At 39.4% G+C, this 16308-nt stretch overlaps 1 protein-coding gene across 6 annotated transcripts in view; it reads left to right on the forward strand.

Annotated features, from left to right (window-relative positions):
* Npas3 (neuronal PAS domain protein 3) overlaps nt 1–16308 on the forward strand; it is an 834969-nt gene that overhangs the window by 744774 nt on the left and 73887 nt on the right. The window lies entirely within an intron of this gene.

Here is a 16308-nt window from a genome sequence, read left to right on the forward strand (position 1 = left end):
TAAAAAGCCATTGCTTTCTGTAGAAAGAGGTTAATTGTGGGAAGCCCAGGGGAGAACACTGATACCTGCTTTATTCAGAGTCTTAATAATGACATGGAAGAGGAAGATGAAAAGCAAGATGGCAAAACTTGTTGATGAAAAAGAATTATTTAAGGGTATCTGAGTCATGGAAGAGTCTGTGAGATTCTAGAAAACACAAATACATGGTGGGGGTGGGGGATAATAGAAAATTCAAAATAACCCAGCAAGTAAAAATTCATCCAAAGCAGACAGCCACCTCAGGAAGAAAGAAGAGTCTCCAGGCATCTGAATGTCACTTCACATGTTGCATCCTGGGTGGCACTGGCCAGAGTAGGGTCCTTTCATAGAATTAACTGACACTAGGGGTTGGTAATTATGGAGACAAGTTTATCACCTGCCGCTGTGAGACCTGAGATCCTCAGTATTTCATTTTCTCTAGTTGCAAGGGAAGGACACTAATATTGGCTTCATTTTGTAGGTATACTGAGGGCTTGGTTCTATTACTGATTGAAAGCAAATTGAAAATTCCAAGCGAGACAGCGTAACCCCCATATACTGATTGATTGAATTAGTGGACAATTCTCCAAGCACCCGGATGATTTGTGTATTCCTTTTTTCTGCCTGCCTATGGTGCATGATAGAAGCTCTTTTCTGTTCACAAAAATAGCTGCTTTCTTTCTACAGATGGCACCAAAGCAAACCCCACGTGTGTAAGTCAGTCATTGTCCCCAGGAGAAAGGTGGGTGTTCATGAATAGGAAGTTAATCAGCTTCTTATAAGAGAAATTCTAGCTGTTTCAAATTTAAAGGCAATACTGTCCCACCCGAAGCCTAATGAATAATATCTCAGGATGCCAGAGAGGCACAAGTGAATTTGTACCCTCTGCTACTTCACACCCTCCCTTCCCTGAACATAAATAAATAAATAAGAGGACAAGAGTTTAGATTGACTTTATGGCAGAATCTGATGATGTGAAAGAGTAACCACGAAAGTAAAGGTGAGAGGAGTGTTGTCATGAGTAACATTCAAGGAGTGCTTTATACCTGCTATTTTGTTAGTTTTCTCAAGACCACTGTTATAGGAATCCACAGGTCACCATTTTAGAGAAACCCAGAAAGGGTCACTGCTAGCTTATGGAGAACAGAGCTGGAATTCCAACTCTGCTATTCTACCTGCAGACCCATTCTCATTCCACTTCACCAAATTAAAAGGTGAAGAAAATAAAACCACCCTTCCTCAGGACTTAAATGTCCTACACAAAAAGCAAGTGGGATGGTTGTTTCAAATACACACCCATGCCCTCCCACCCACCACACCCACACCCATGCCCTCCCACCCACCACACCCATACCCCTAAGCCCAGCCCAGCCCAGCCCAGAGTACATTTTAAATCAATGGAAGTGAAGAATGCACTCACAGTTGTGTTAGCAAGAGAAACCACTTGAAAGATGTGTTTACACATTCAACATCACCTTTAGGAAGTCTGCGGAAATGTTGATTTCTATTTGCACTCATCTTATGTTAGTGATTTTCATATTACATTAGCAAATTTAATCTCTGCTAATGTGATAGGAAGTTACTAACACAATGAGATTTGATTTAACAACTTTCAGACTTTGGTGGCAAAGGAAAAATTTGCGAGCAGAACACGGATTCCAATCTCTAATTAAAAAATAAATCAGACTACAGAGACGTCAGAGGTTCCCGTATTTCAGGTCTAGAATCAAGCTAAGGTTGAGAAGAGACAGTTTGGTGGCAAAAAAATTTCTGAATGAGGAGGAAACAGCTTGAGGAACCAGTGTTAGGTTTGAGATCTCACTTAGGTTATTGTGAGTTGTTAGAGAATCACATAGCTGCTTCTTCACTAGATTTACAGTGTGGGTGTTGAAATCACCAAAATAATTGTCAGATCTCTCTTGATCAAGCCAAAGTACCATTCTTCTGCAATAAGCCCTTCACCCACATAGCTGAGCACCAGGAAAACCAATGGCTTCATCTCTTTAGGGTTCCCTGCTCCTGCTGCTGTCTGCTGTAAGTGCCAATAAGGAGACACAGTCAAACCATGGGACTCCAAAGAAAGCAAAGAAGAGATGCTCCCAAGTGCAGGATTGGCCTCTGGAGATTGTGCTATTGACTGAGTGTCCCTAGGAAATTCTGAGGGGCCAACTCTAATACTAATTTTTATTTAATCTAGACTTTTTGAATACAATGATAGAAGCCAATTGGAAATGACTTAGGGTCATGGTTGAATGTATTTTATAATCAAAGCTGCTTTTTCATATGTGCACCGGAAATATGTAATTTGACTCATCAGATAGCCAGATATCCCAAATCCAGAAACTTATTAAAGGTTCTCACATCATAACCCAACCAAATTCCAGACACAGAGCTTCTGGAACATCTGCTCTAACAGTTCATCTTGGAATAAGCACATGTTTCAAACTGACTCACCTTCATGACTGAAACTCCTTCCTATTATTATTTTCCTTTTTACCAGACGAGGATTTATTGCTATAATATATACGTGCATGCACTGTATAATAAAATGTCCCTGATTACCTTATAACTGCACATTAAAAATTTACTAAGATAAAATTAATGTGATTTTAATATTATTGTTTTAATATACAGAGTGTCAGGTGATAGGGAGAAAACTGTTTTGAATTCGCTATGCAGTAGGCCTCCTTTGCAGCACCTTTGTAACAATAGCTGAACTGGCAGAGAGCATTGTCTGTTAGCATTTCTGGTAGGCTGGTCCCAGTGGAAATGGCTGAAGTTGGGCCTTTTAAAATGTGACCAGACAATGCTTTTGAGACTATAACACAGAGAACTTCCCTGCATGACAGAGGGACTGGACCAAATAACCATATATAGAATGTTGTTTCCTGTAGCTCTTCTGTGAGATTCAGCCAGAGACCACAGCTTCAAAGAATCTTTTGATGGAGAAAAAAAATGTTTTCATTCGCCCATTTTATGATAGTGCTGCAGGATACTTACAGTTGATTTACTATAATGACAGGACCTGGATACTGTCCCAAAGGAAAAGAAATCTTCCTTTTCTCCTGCCACTTACCCGCCACATTTATTATTCCCAGCCAGGGGTGTGGACAGGCGAGTGACCGGTTAAAGGGAAAGATGGTCAGAACACAGCAAGTAGAAATCATTACATTCCCACCAGGGTCACTCACACAAGTCCTGTGACCCATGGCAGGAACATTCCCATGGTCAGGTGCCTGCTTGCTCCAAAGCCCCAGGAAAGAAAGCAGACCTCCCAGCTCTGCGTGGCTGCGTAGGGGATCTGAGGGGCCAGGGAGAAGTAAGAGAGTCTGGCTTCCACCCCGTTGGGCAAAGAGTCAGCCAAAGGAAGTGCCAGGACACTGTACTGACCCACTTTGAGCCCTTCCTCTTCATTTGTTCCCAGGCAGAGGAGATACAAAAGCATCACTATGGCATGGGGGAAAGTTGGAGAAGCATTCTGGAAATTGACATGCAAATAAGCACTCCAAGTACTCTACTTTGTTCTAAAAATTCCCATCATTGGGAGCTGTAAAAACACCAATCAGAAGAGGGACAGAGATGGGAAAGACCTGGTGGTTTTGCAGCCAGAGTCTCCTGCTTTGAGGGATTGTTTCCGTACCATGTCCCAGCCTGAGCTGGCACAGGTAAAACTAAACATGGCCCTACCAAATGACAGGCGCCAACAGGTTTAGATGTAACTCATCTGTATTCAGGGATAGCACGTGTGCAACCCGGTGGCATCGTCTATGAGTGATCCTAGGTGCCCGCAAAAGTAATAAGATGCAAACAGGCTTCATAACCTGGGTACATGAAGAAAAGCCCTGATGTTTCAAGTAGGACAAAAATAACTGTCCCCACAAAGCCAGCTCTTGCACAGTGAGCAGTTGTACAACTTTCTGTGTAAGGACAGTGAAGTTACAGACAAAAGTCGTAAGACAAAATTCCTCTTAATCTCTTCATCAGTTTCTTTACTTACCATGGTCTATGATAACCTGCAGACCCTACAGCTTACCATACACAATGCTACATGGTGTCAAATATCACCCAGGATAGTGCAGTTGCTAGCTGGTCTGTACTGACTGCAGGGTGTCTCTTTGTTTTAATTCATGATGAACACTAGATCCTGAGAAAATGGATTCTTTCTCACCATGCACAGACCGTGCCTAAAAGGAGGTCTAGCGCATGAGGTAGGGCTTGTTAAAGTAAGTGCTCTAAAAGCTGGGCCTTTGATTAGGAAACTACTGGACTCAGTCTAATTGAAAACCTGCTTCTCTCGATGCTGTGTTTCCTTCTCCTCGTGGGGATGGGCACATTCACTTTTCCATGACTGTCTTTTACCCCTCCCAGTTATCCCAAGCTAGCCCTTGAAGATTAGCATTTCTCCTTCTTCCTCACTGAACTTGTTCTTTCTGAAAATGCAAACTGCACACACCAAGCTCTGAATTTTATTTCAAGTTTCATCTTTGTCTGCCAAAGGAGAGTAGTTCAACTTTACCATCAGCTACGCAGAATGGAAAGGAAGTTGTCTCATGTAATAAGTCTAGCAAAAGGTCAACCCCAAAGTTGGTCAATTTAGTGGCCCAAGATCATCAAAAACTGGGTTCTTTCCATCTTCCTGCTCTTGCTCCCCTAGAACTTGAGACCAGCCTCAACCTTACCCCTCACTCAAGTTTCTAGCAGCCACCCTAGTCTCACAGCCATGACCAGATGCAGAGAAGCCCCACCCAGCAAACTTCCCCTAACTGTATCACTGCCAGCGAAGTCACCTGTGGAGGCTTCTTGACACCTCTCATCTCCCACATTCCACAATCTGTCACCATGTGCTTCCTGCTGTTCCTTCAAAATGAATCCTGAATTGACCAGCTCTCACCTTGACTGAGACAGCCATTTCCTTAGCTATGCTCCTACCCTCTCCTTTCTCCTATATTCTCAGCACAAGAACCAGACAATGTCTCAGCTGTAGTGGAAACTCCCATGTGGCTTGTGTCCTCATAATCAAAGTAAAATCTGCAGTCCTTCAAGGCTGAGTCTGTGACATGTCCCCACAATCCATCCCAGCTTCTCTGCCTGCACACCTCTCTGCTCTCTCTCTCTCTCTCCTCCTCTCTCTCCCCTCTCTCTCTCCCTCTCTCTCCATCCATCTCTCTCTCTCTCCCCCTCTCTCTCTCTCACTCTCCCCCTCTCCCCCTCCCTTTATCTCTCTCTTCCCCCTCCCCTCTCTCCCTCTCCCTCTCTCCTTCTCCCTCTCTCCCTCTCTCCCTTTCTCTCCCTCTCTCCCTCCTGAACTCACTCTCAGCACAATGGCTTCCTCACTGTTTCTTAAACATATGGTGTTCCTGCCTCTGGATCTTTGTTCCTTCTTCCTGGAGTTATTCTGCCAGATATCCAAAATGGTCACCGCCTTGCTTGCTTCAAGTCCATAATCAGCTGCTGCCTTGTCCTTGCAATCTCTCCTGGCCACACTGTTTTACATTGCAACTTTCTCCCCAAGTGTTCCCTATGTTCACCCTGTCTTATTTTCCTCCACAGCATTTTATACCATCTAGCATACTACATGGTATATTGATCTTGTCTTTTTTTTTTTTAATTTCTAATGGAATTTAAGCAATATCAGAGAGGGATTTTCTTCTTCTCCCCCTTTTCTACCCTCTCATTGTAACTTCAGAACCTACAACATTGACCGGAACCAGTAGAAACCTACTAAATATTTGCTTAATAAGTAAATTCTGAAAGCAGTTGTGGGCAAAGAGACCCATGATGGCTTTGACCAAGCATGCGTCATACCTGGGCCGTGATGGCTTTGACCATACCGCGGGACTGAGCTTGCTTCCCCTGAAGGACATAGCTGGGCAGAGGAAGATGGGGATTTGGGGAAAGATAAATGTCTGGTGGATACTGGAGAATTTTTTAGGAAAATAAAGAAGCGAGAAAGGGTTTGTGGGCAACCCATCAACAGTACTAACTAGATATTTCTGTTTTTAAAAGGAAAGGGGATAATTGTCAAAATCCTGAGTCATGAAAAAGATCTTTTTTCACTGATTCTGGGTTTCTTTCCTTACATTTTACCATCCCTGGCTTTAGGGGACATCTTACAATCTGTGCCATTTTACAGTTTTATAGGCAGCAGAATTTGTTTCCTTTCTTTGTGCTTCATGAAAGGATGCAGCACCTTAAAATGGACAGTGCCTTTGACTCAATGAAATTCCATAGTATCATTTCAAACATGGGACCTTTTTGAAGTAGGAAGCAATGCTAGGGAAGAAAGTGTGGTGTCAATATCCCTAGACACCAATTGTCTGCTATTAAATAAGCCAGGTTTGAAATCACTCATGATTCCCAGGAAATCTTGCTGTCCTCTCTTTCTCTTAGCTTCATATTGGGAAGCTTTGATTTAAGATAATGTCTGAGCAGAGAAGCTTTGTTCAGCAGTGTCATTTGACCCAGATTGTATGTTTTTATAGCCTGAGCCAATTAGTTAAAGTGACTTTGACTATAATAGGGACCTGTGACATTCCTCAATATTATTGCATTAGTCACCCTGGAACAGTTTTTGGCTTGTGTTTGTAATCTGGCTCAGACACTGCCTTCCTCATTCTGATATTTATATGATTTGTTGCTGTCCTATGAAATAATGACCTCTGAGTCCTGGAAAGTAAGCCTGCTCTGATTTTCTTTATTTCAATAAGTCCTTGGCACTTGATGGAACATGTGAATCACCTTTATTGCTCTGATTACTTGTTTGTTTATCTTAATCTTATTAAATCTGTATTAATCCATGGTTGAGCATAGTTAGCAAACTTGGGCTATGCTTCCAACTCTGTCCCCGGGGAATGGGGTAAACCTGGTCATGTTGTTTACCTGCCCTGCTCTCCTTTCTCCTGCCTATCCATGGGGAGATTATTTTTAGATCAACCAGCTCTATGCTGGAGCCGGCTGTAGTGACAGTCCCCATGCATGCTTATCTTGGCCTCTAGCCAATGGCTACATTGGACTAGAGCTGGATCTCATTAAAGCATGAATTTATCTATGAAATAAGCTACATAAACTTTGACTATGAACACCTTGAGGGCAAGACTATAGCTCACTGATCTTAATACCCCATTGCTACACAGGCTCTCCTTGAGAACAGGGACAGTTTCTATATAATTCATTCTTGTAATGCCAGTGCCCAGCAGAGAATAAGGACCTCATATATTTATTAAAGAATAGACAAATAATTGAAATGTGATAACCTAGCTGCTATTTCCTCTCAGCCTCAATGGAAACCAGCCTTCTCCATGGCTTCCTTGATTTGTTGCTTTACTCTTCCATTTCATATTTTTCTTCTTTTTCCTTTTTTCTTCTTCTCCTTCTACTTTTGCATTTATTTTTTCATTGGCATCACATCATGTTTTATTACTGAGTCTTGGTCTCTTTTTCTGTGACAAAATACACATGACATAAAAGTTGATCATTTGGGCCATTTGTACATCTATCCCCATCATCCATCTCCAGAGCCTTTTCATCATCCTGAACTGTAGTCTCTACCTGCTACACAGTGACATCCCACTTTCCCCTCCCTTGAGTCCCTGATAACCTAAGTTCTACTGTCTGTCTCTTTGAATCTGCCTGTTTTAGGTGACTCCTCTAAGTAGAATTCACTCCATTTTGTATTTTGAAGTTTCCCCTGTCCTCTGTCCCTTCCTTTCCTTTCCCATTCCGCTGCTGTGCTGTGCTCCACTGGGCAATGTCTCATTTTCATTTTCCTTCTGTGCACCTTTAGCTGTCATCTACTGTATAGACCTTCTCTTTATGTTCTTGTATCATACATCACTTAAAAATTTTTAAATTTTATTCTTTGAAAAGATCATTCTGTTGTGTTTAAATGTGTTACAAACCCTTAAGGGAAGGCATATGACTCTTCAAAATTCTTTGGAAGCAATTTTATGGAAGGGGTTAGCTTCTAAAATAACAGCAAAAGGCACTGGAGAGAGAGAAAAGGGAGGGAATGTGGTTAGAAGGGGTTTGCCAGAGAAGCCTTCTCCTATCTGAAAACCATGGCAGGAGTTACAGAAACTAAATAATCCAAGCAATCTCTGGCTTTTTACTTCTGATCATAGAAAAAAAAAATCACAAACAGGGGAAAGCCAGTTTCCTCAGTGACAAAAGCTAAGAAGGAGTCCTAGAGTTCAGTTACTGGGACTCCTCTCTGATAAGGTACAAGTTAGCACTGACTGATACTTGGAATCTGAAACAGTTACCTGAAATCTCAACCGTTCAGAGCAGGCTAACACCAAATATTTGAGGGAAGTTGTGGACAGACCAAGCACAAAACCTTTAAGCACACAAATGTAAGAACATAAAAATAAACATTATTATATAATAATAAATATATAACATAAAATCTGGGGGAAAAAAGAAGCTAAAAAATATCACTCCAAATCTTTCCTTTCTGCCAGCATCATCAGGCTTTTCTTTCCATACACAAGGACTCCTGAAATATACTGCAGCAGAAGTACAGAAAATTAAAGATTTCTAAGTAAATTACAGTGAATAAATTAGATTCAGTTTAAAGCATGATATATAAGCAATAGCGGATGTTTTAGAGTGCATGGTCACAGACAATGGATCCTCTTTAAAATGGGAAAAATAAAAGTGCTTATCTCAAAGAGTGTTGTGACAACTAAATTAAATGTGTATGTAAATCACCTGGCATTAATCCTAATCCCCTGTACCTCAAAGCCAGTATGAGCAGAATAAAAGGGTTGTTGAGAAAATCTGGCCAATCACAGCACCAAGGTTTAAAATTATAGTGGTTGCAAATTTTAGAGTACCTGCCTTTGTGATGATTATATTTATTGTGTTTTAAAAACAAGTTTTTAATAAGCATAGTTAATTCTTGCTTTTTCAGTTTTCTAAGTCTGGGAAGAGCGTAGGTTTTTGGCATACGCAGCCCTGAGCCAGCAGCTGGCTTGCAAACTCACACCTATGATGTGGTTGAAAGAACAGCATTCCTCTTCCATTCTTTTTCTCCTTTTTTTCCCCCTCAATTCTCCCAGGTTCTTGTTTTATATATTTTATTGTCACTTCATCTGCATAATTTTTATGTGTTTACCTTCCTCTTAATCCTTAATCCTGTTTATCTTTTTGTCTCTCTAGTTTCTTTCTTACTACCCTACACCTTTTTTCCTCCTCATTTTTATTCCCTGTTTAATCTCTGCTCTTTTTCTACATTTGCATTTTCTCATATTCACATTAAGTGTACCATTTTCCAGTAAAACCAGTGACTGTAAAATTTTCTTACCGTCTCATGAGCAGGTTCAGGATACCTATCCATTTCTGAAATTTATCAGCCTAGAAATCTTTTACCCAAAGTCAGGTTGATGATAATAGTACAGTGCACAATGTTAATACACATTTGAACTTTGAAAACTAAATAGAAATGTCTATAGGTAGACTGATTTCAAATATGAATTCAATCCGCATTTCACAGAGTATTGCAGTGCTGAGCACCTCATAATGCACAATGTTTGCTGCTCAGGTTAAACTTACACTTATCAGCCCTTACCTTCATGTGGAATTGATTATCTCAACTATTTCCAGAAGCTGGGTAACCCATGTAACATGCCCTTCACTGGGAGAAGGGAATGGATGGTGAAGAGATACATGACTTATGGCTGTAGAACTGTCCATCACAAAGCCTTTCTGGTACCCAGGTTTCCAATTGCATGGCCTATGTCCAACCCTGACACCACACTGCTGCTCTCCATGTCTGTGGTCGCCTCCATGCTCAGTGGCACCACTGTTGTTTTTCCGGGGTAGGATCTGCTGCTCTGGGACCCAGCTGGGTACTAAGCATTACCATTCTTTGCAATTCCTTGATCTACCCAGTAGTCTTAAAAATGTATGTCAAGAATGAACCAGTGGAGATATTACCAACACCAGCTACAAACATAAAAACAAACATGTCTCTGGTGTTTATCTTGTGCCAAGCTAACTGATTCACACGGATTAGCTCATCAAGTGCACTGTAAGTGGTTAAAGCAAATACATAAGATTTGTTTAAATACATATATTTGCTTTATCCTTTACCAAACGTAACTGAAACTGTCTTACAGAGAAAAATGTATGGACCAATTTAAAGGGAAAAGAAAAGAAGCCAAGTCTTAAGGAGATTAAAATGAGAGTAGAACCAACAAATCCAGTTTTCAAGTCTTTGTCCTCCTCTTTAACATGTCACCAGCCTATACCATTCACCTTTCTGATGGACTAGTTCCAAACTAGCAATAAGCTAGTGACATTATGGAAGTAAATCTTCACATTGTAAAGATTGCCTTGCTCTTTGTCCTCAGTGCTCTTTGTCTTCTTTCCACTGAAAGGCACAATTTCTCCCTCAAGGTGCTGGTGAAACCTCCCTATAAGATCCTCCTATTTGCCTGTGTCAACTGTTGGAGCATTATCAGCAGATGGTAGCAGAATGGGGGATGTGATATTGACAGGAAAATAAAGAGATCTGTGTCTGGGAAGAAGAAAAACTAGTGCAGAAATCTTATCAATTAAGGGAGGGGGATCTTATTGTCAAATATAAATTCCAAAAAAAAAAGATAGTTTCAACAAAAAAATATTATTATTATTATTTCTGATATGAAAAAAGGAAGGTTTGGTTCTAAGTTCACTGGAAACTCTCCCTTTGGTATTGAGTTATTCTTCTCTTGGAGCCTCCCAGGATTACAAGCCTATAATTTTAATTATATCTTGGCATTCTCATGAAGCAAACAGCCTGCTCAGGTAGTATTTATTACCTGTTAGGAAGAATACTTATGAATATGCTTCACAAATTCCAGCTGCAGTCATCGGCAGTGGGCCTTTCAAGGACAGAAGGGGTGAGTTGGAACACACACAGGAGAAAAGTTGCTCATTAAGGGAAGGTTTGTTATCCAGGAACGTATAATTAAGGTGATGGTCCCGGCTTCTGTGACAGCCAACACTAGTTAGTTGTTTGATTGCTGCGTGGGTCAGGGATCAGCTCCTGCTACAAGATGTAGCCACATTAGTGTGTTAGTGAACAGGTTAGAAAGTAAATTACAGCTGCCTTTCTCAAGCACATTACTGTCGGTCTTCATTGTTTTGTTTTTACTGTATATCAGCAGGACTGTGGCTTCTGAAGACTTTGTGTGACAGGTTAGGCATTTTATCCTTTGAGTAAACAGTAATCATGGTGTGAAGAAAGTGGGGCATTGGAGAATTTTTCCTATTCTTTGAGAATTCCACTCTTCCTTTTTAGTTTGCTCCAAGGGCTCATTGGGGATACATATATTAAGCCCTTTAAATAGTTCATAATAAATCTTTGTCTCAGGCTGATTCTGACAGTTTTTTAAAGAGTCTTTTAAGAGAGAATCCTCAATCATTTGTTAATCCATGGGGTGATCTTCAGACTTCAGGAAAAAAATAACAGCCTGGGCTCTTGGGTAGTGAAAATACAATGGAGGAAAAAAAATATATAAATATGGAAAATCCTGAGAATATCACCTTACTGAGATTACATGTTCTGCATGTATCTAAATGCTTTCTTTCTTCCCCAACAAGTCAAAAAGAGTGAAAAATAATTGTCAAAAGAGCAAATACTTTTATTGTTAATTTTATGTTTTTGGACTGATGAGCATCTAAAATGTTAGAGTAGGAGAGAATATTCTTTTTAAAGTAAACAAATTCTTCTGATGGAATGATAATTCCTTTTTTGCCCTTTTCTCCCCTGTAAAACCACCTCTGTCTTTCCTTAAATTACTTATACTACACACTGCTATTTTACCTGGTTGGGGAGAGGCATTCTACTTTCATAGGAAGGACTGTAGATATTGGTTACTAGTATCAACAGCAGCAACAAAAAACTTTGAAGGGCAAGACATAGCTTTCAGGATGTAGACCTTTCTATGTCTTTACTATCAACATATTTATGTATTTTAAGTTCAGCTTTAGATATAAGCTATTTGGTCAAGTATACTAGATGTTCTTACTTTAAATAATATTAAATGAATTTAGCATGCATGATTTTAACACCTAAATAACCATATATAACATTTACCAGAAGAGAGCAAGAGCAATATTATCTCCCATATAAATAATTAATGTTGATAATCATCATAATACCTATGCATCATTTGCATAGGTTTAATAATGAATGTTATAAATTTAAAAATTTCAATAAATTAAAAATAGTTTAAAGTCTCTCTACAGGATACACTCAATTTCAAGTGTTTGATATGTAAATTACCGACTGTTTCAGGGAAACTTCTTTAGGTTTATTTGGCTTTGCTTGTAACTAAAATGATTAAGAAACTCAAGAATATAGATCATAGCTTTGAGTAAAACATGCAGATAAGCATGAAGACAGGGCCACTTTCTCCACATATATGGCCCGAACTTTTGTGTCATTTCTAAACTGCAGCTTCTCAAGACATAGAAAAATTCTAAGAACTTTACTAACGACATGCAAATGTAGTTTGTTAGGGATAAATGCAATAATAAAATGGAGAAATCGGTAAAGGACAGCCTACTGTTACAGATGGATTCATTCTCAAGTAAGGTCAAATAATCAAAAACCCAAAGCAAGGGCAACCACAAATACCTGGAGCCCCTGCAGTTGAGGGGATTAACCACACAACAATTATGACAAATGCTGTGGGAGCACTCGGCTCCCTGGCAACGAGGAATGTGTGGTTCCAGTTTCAAAAATACTTATTTGGCATTGTAGCAAATGCAATTTAGACCCAGGAGACATCTGATATAACATTGAAGTGTTGATGGTAAAAAATATCAATCGTGTCATCAGAAAATGCATTTAGAGGAAACACTGTGTCTCATGAAGCAGGGGGGAAAGGTAGTAATTGATGTCAACATTTTTTTTTTCAGTTTTTACCCCCATTTTTCCCATCACCAAAGGCAATAGCCATTATCTCTTTTTTTTTTTTTTAATTGAAGAGAGGGTAATTCTATGGCCAGACTACCGGCAAGGTATGTAAATGGGCTTGTTAAAAAAAAAAAAAATGACTTTTTCATCCCCGCCACCTGGGAAGATTATGCATAGCCTTGAAGAAAAATATACAAATGACCTAACATGGAGTTCAGATATGGAAATGCTACCTACACATAACATTAGCTGATGGAGATCGCAATGATGAAGCCCTGACTTCCTCATATGAAGGCAGAACGACTTCTTGCAGATGAGAAGACTGTTTAGGTATTAAGGTGGAACAGTGAGAGCTGGGGATGTAGCCCAGGTGCTTGCTTGGCATGTGTGAGGCCCTGGGTTCAATCCCTAGTAACACACACACACACACACACACACACACACACACACACACAAAATGGAACAAAGAAACAGTGGTCATTAAAATTTGTTGAGATCAGGAGACAAAGGAAAATTTGTTTAATTAAAGATGTCAAAAATAGATATTCATTAGCAAAATAGCAGATAAAGATGATTATCGGGTTATCTCCCATCTCTGGCTTCTCTAAATAATTACAAAGTATAAATAATGTTACTAAGAATACGATCCAATAAATAACCTTCAAGTCTCTATTGATGATGTATTTAATATAGTATTTCTAACTAAAAACATTTGAAAAATAAGCATTTCAAGATGTGCTGGAATACAGCCTTAGTAAAACCAACATATTCTAGCTGCTCAAACAAATTCTTCCTGTGTGAAAAAATAAATAAACTAGCAGAAGATACCAATTCAGGAGATTTGTGGAGACCTGCCAACCCATGCTTACCTCCATCTACAGAACATACATACTCACACAGCAGAAAAATAGAATTGGCCATTTTAAAACCCCACCCTTACAAGGGCAAATATGGAAAAGCTACAACATCATAATGAATTTCACCTGCATTCTCACTTGCTGCTTACTTCTCCACAGTGAGAAAGCTGTAGCCATGCAGCAGTCTCTCCAGCACACCAGTGTATCCTGGGTGTCTCAGGCAATTTTCTAGACTCTTCTGTCATCACCCCAGTTGACCCTGTATCACTGCCATCACCCAAAACCCTTCCTCTGTGCCTCTAGGAAAAGGATGGCCAGATTTAGTGATGAAAAATACAGAATTCCCAGGTAAATATGAAATTCATATGCAATATTTGAAATGTACTAAAAAAATCCTTCATTGTTTATCTGAAATTCAAATTAAAGGGATGCCCTGTGTTTTACCTAGCAATGCTAACAAGGAATAAACTCTTGGAGCCACCATTTCTACCACTAGCCCTACTCCTCCTCTGTACCCTCATTGAAATCTTTCTCCCTTCAAGGCCACTGCTCTCAAGAAACCCTCCCCAGTGTATACCCACTCAGTTCAGAGTCAGTCCAGTGCATAAAGAGAAGGGGCCCCATAATTCCTCCTGATAACCATTTCCATACTATTTTCCTAAGATCATTTAAAAACTTCCTCTTAAAAAAAAAAAAAAAAAGTGTTCTTTCCCCATCCTCAATGTCATTGTCAACGCCCACCTCACTCACTGACTTTCTTTCGGGGGCATTGAGTCCTGCTCAAGAGCCTCTCTACAAGGAAGCTAACACATGCCAGGATGAGGGCTTCCCTGGGGGTGACTAGTCAACCTACAGTTAGTTCCTCAGCTGCCAAAACTCCAAGAAAAATACCATTCTTCAGCTTACCTTTAGCCACCCACTGGCATGATCAGATCAGGATTTTAACCAGGCTTCCTTTTCAAGATCCCATATGTTTATGTTTAAAAAATAAAAGTTTCAAAGGAAAAAATATGTAGACTCCTATATGTAAAATTTTAAAACATATGAGTACTTATAAGCACCATAAGCAGAAGTAAAAGGCAAATAAATAGGGATATTTTACAAGAAATATGCCAAAGTTAATATCCTTAATATATATGCAAAGTGATATAGCACAAGTTCTCTGGAAATCAATTTGTGTCCAATAAATTAATAAGAGATTTTTAAAAGTTTATGCCTAGACATACTGTTTCAAGAAACCCATCCTAACAAATGATAACAAAGCTGAAAAAGATTAATTTCAAAGAATTTTTTCACCATGCAATGGAATATTATATATATTCACTAAAAATGGTGTATTTTGAAAGTAATGTAATGACATGGACACATGAAGATACTTTAATGTTCTTTAAAATTTTTCTTTCAAATGCCAGTTTGCAGCCAAGGCCTCAAGAGCCCCAACATCCATTTATTCCCTAAACAGTGTCTAATAAAATATAGCTATTACCACACAATGAGCTATGACCTTTTTAATTAAAAATCATGGTAAATACACATATGATGCTAATTTTGAAATAAACATATAAACAATTGATAAATAAGGCTTCAGGAAAATAAATTAGTATCAATAATGACTATAGTAGGTGTTAAGATTAGGGATAGTTTCATTTCCTTATATTTCACTTTTTCCAATTTTTCTGTGAACATACTACATATGTGTTTGTGTGTGTATTTATTTATATTATAAATACAAACTTTTTAAAAAGCAGTGAATAACATTTTAAGAAACCAGTCTGAAGAAACTCCTATTGACTACCTCCCCCATGTCACCACTCCCCAGTCCTGCCATCTTTTCAAGTCCCCAGCTCACCACTCTGCCCCCTTGGAGTCTCTCACTCCATTGACTTTCTTTCATTCCAGTTGTGCTGGCTGTCATCTCTAGAATAACTTCACTGCCTGAACCCGTCCTCTGAAACCACAAAACCATTTTTATTATGGAACACCTGAAAGTTAATACTCTCAAGGCTATGTAACTTATAGCTGCTATGCAATCTTAGTACGTATTTTCTATGGATCTTATTTGGTTTCCTAAATAGGCTATTTTATAACTATTTTTCCCACTCCCCAAACCTCCTTCTCCCACTTCCTTTGTCTTAGCAAACAACCTTTATTGACAATAAGTTGTTGAACCATTCCCATTGCACTCCTATCTCTCTCCCTCCAACTCCTCTCTTTCTTTCTCCTATTCCCTCCCTTTCCCCCACCCTCTCATTTCAGAGGCTCAGCTCTCATTCTGTTACTGATTAAATATTCCTTAGGATTTAAATTCTTCAGTTAGCATCTCCAACATGGACAATTCTAAGCTCTGACCTCTCATTCAGAAACATACTTGGGTGTCTTTATTTTCACAACCAAAATGCACCATTTATTTATTCAGTCCTTATCCCACTTTTCTATGGAAGCTGCTTTCTCTAGAGATTTCCAAAGAATTTCAAATGCCACTGAGTATGTGTAAGAGCCACTGGGCAGGCTGTATGATCATGAACT

The sequence above is a fragment of the Callospermophilus lateralis genome, chromosome 3 (genome assembly GCF_048772815.1).
Source record: "Callospermophilus lateralis isolate mCalLat2 chromosome 3, mCalLat2.hap1, whole genome shotgun sequence".
Taxonomy (NCBI): Eukaryota; Metazoa; Chordata; class Mammalia; order Rodentia; family Sciuridae; genus Callospermophilus; species Callospermophilus lateralis.